Source organism: Schistocerca cancellata, unplaced genomic scaffold (assembly GCF_023864275.1).
Source record: "Schistocerca cancellata isolate TAMUIC-IGC-003103 unplaced genomic scaffold, iqSchCanc2.1 HiC_scaffold_679, whole genome shotgun sequence".
NCBI lineage: Eukaryota > Metazoa > Arthropoda > Insecta > Orthoptera > Acrididae > Schistocerca > Schistocerca cancellata.
In genome coordinates this window covers 12,501-15,000 of record NW_026046690.1, presented here as the reverse complement: position 1 = coordinate 15,000, position 2,500 = coordinate 12,501, and the positions used below count along the sequence as shown (strand labels likewise).

The window sequence follows — 2,500 nt, the reverse complement described above, 5'->3', positions numbered from 1 at the left end:
CCATAACTGATTTAATGAGCCATTCGCGGTTTCACCTTAATGCGGCTTGTACTGAGACATGCATGGCTTAATCTTTGAGACAAGCATATGACTACTGGCAGGATCAACCAGGGAGCTGCGTCAACTAGAGCTGAGCAGCCGGCCGCCCGGGAGTGTGTCCCAGGGGCCCGCGCGAACACGCAAGCGTCCGCTCAATTATTCTGCAAACAGGAGGAGGCTGAGCTCCCCTGCACAATACACCTCGAAACCCTCTCAGGTCCCGGCGGCGCGCAGCGCCGTCCTAAGTACTTGGTCGGGTTCGAGAGAGGCGCAATCGCCCGGAGTTAGGCGAGTAGACGCTTTAGGTGCGACCACCCGTGCTCCCAACTGAGCTTGCCGCTGCCGACAGAGGCCCGGGAGCGTGCTGTCGTGGCATTGCCGGCGGGAGACAACACGCGCCACCTACGGTGACCGGCAGCTCCAACGCCAGCGCCACAGAAGGGCAAAGGCCCCACGTGGGTGCCGAAGCGAACTCTCCCAGCACAGCGCACGTGCCAACACGTCTGCACAACTGCGATACAAACCACCAGCGAGAACCGCTGGGGCGACCGAGCAGCAGACGGCGTCGCGGCGCCGAGTGCCGGGCGGCGGCGCATCCTCAACGCACACAGTCCTCAGTCGGACCAGCACACTGCAGATGTCCACCGCGCTTCGCACCGGGCCCGCGAGGACCCACTTTGGCCGCCCGGCGCCGCGCGCAGGGTGCCCCGGCGCGCAGCTGCGCCGCCTGCCGCGTCCGTCGGCCGGCGCGCCTGCCACTGGGCGCCCCCACCAGCCGGCTGTAGCGCGTGCGCCCACGCACCGCGCGGCCAGCACGCCGGGCGGCCCCCCCTCACCGGCCGGGGACGGTCCCGCCCAGCCACCGCCGCGTATCGCTTCACACACAGATTTGCCCTTACTGATTTACCTCCAGCAACAACAACCGCACCACAATGGGTTTACCAGTTGTTCATTTGCGTAACGTCACCAGCAAACGTAGACGTCCATCCCAGTTTGCAAATGCAACGATTATTGCATACCTGTCTGTTAGGTGTCACGACACACTACGTCTGCCCACATACACGCAACAAAATGTGCACGACTAGAGAACACGTGGGAGGTGGCCCCCTACGTATGCGATGTCCATTACGAGACCGACTGTCAACCAGCATCTGTACCATGTCGCAGATGTGGAACGCGGTGCACCATGCTATCACACTGTGTGAGAAGAGACGACTACGTTTGAATACACGCGCCACTACATCAACAGACGGCTCATGCTGATCGCCATCCAGGGCGTCCGTTACTCCCACACGTCTCTATGGCGTACCACACTGCAATGTAGCTGTTATGGGGAGACGGCACGTGGCTGAGTGCACAACATTTGGACCGTATGGTTCGCTGTTGTTGGGCGCAGTCGTTGTACAGTCACACATGTGCCACAGCGTATCATTCAGTACATACGGACCTATGTGCAGTACAATGTGAGGGTTAAGCTTACGACATCAGCGGACAGTGGACACAGGCCGTACCACGACGTAGACTGAGCGCTTCGACATGCGAATGCCAGTGAACAGCTGCGAAGGGCATTGAACACGCAAGCACCTGAACGACCAGCGTGCGAAGGCAGGGGGGAGGGGGGGGGCGATGTACATCCTGCAGTCGTCCACATTACAGTGTACAGCGGGAGCATGTAAAAAGTAAGCAACACTTGCGAAGTGTTGAACATGAAACGATACACAAGAGGGTGGGCGGTGCGAGTAGCGAACTATATTCAGAGGGTTGTGGTTAGACAACACTGGATTAATGTAACGTGTCATATGCCAATTACAGAGCAGGTTAAGGCACAACTTGGGTTAGGTTAAGGCACAACTTGGGTTAGGTTAAGGCACAACTTGGGTTAGGTTAAGGCACAACTTGGGTTAGGTTAAGGCACAACTTGGGTTAGGTTAAGGCACAACTTGGGTTAGGTTAAGGCACAACTTGGGTTAGGTTAAGGCACAACTTGGGTTAGGTTAAGGCACAACTTGGGTTAGGTTAAGGCACAACTTGGGTTAGGTTAAGGCACAACTTGGGTTAGGTTAAGGCACAACTTGGGTTAGGTTAAGGCACAACTTGGGTTAGGTTAAGGCACAACTTGGGTTAGGTTAAGGCACAACGTGGGTTAGGTTAAGGCACAACGTGGGTTAGGTTAAGGCACAACGTGGGTTAGGTTAAGGCACAACGTGGGTTAGGTTAAGGCACAACGTGGGTTAGGTTAAGGCACAACGTGGGTTAGGTTAAGGCACAACGTGGGTTAGGTTAAGGCACAACGTGGGTTAGGTTAAGGCACAACGTGGGTTAGGTTAAGGCACAACGTGGGTTAGGTTAAGGCACAACGTGGGTTAGGTTAAGGCACAACTTGGGTTAGGTTAAGGCACAACTTGGGTTAGGTTAAGGCACAACTTGGGTTAGGTTAAGGCACAACTTGGGTTAGGTTAAG

At 56.3% G+C, this 2,500-nt stretch overlaps 1 non-coding gene across 1 annotated transcript in view; it reads right to left on the bottom strand.

Annotated features, from left to right (window-relative positions):
• LOC126139167 (small subunit ribosomal RNA) overlaps positions 1-114 on the bottom strand; it is a 1,909-nt gene extending 1,795 nt beyond the window's left edge. The window contains exon 1 of the ribosomal RNA XR_007528608.1: positions 1-114. This exon is cut by the window's left edge and continues 1,795 nt beyond it. This is a non-coding gene — a ribosomal RNA (small subunit ribosomal RNA).
• Between the last annotated feature and the right edge of the window lie 2,386 nt (positions 115-2,500).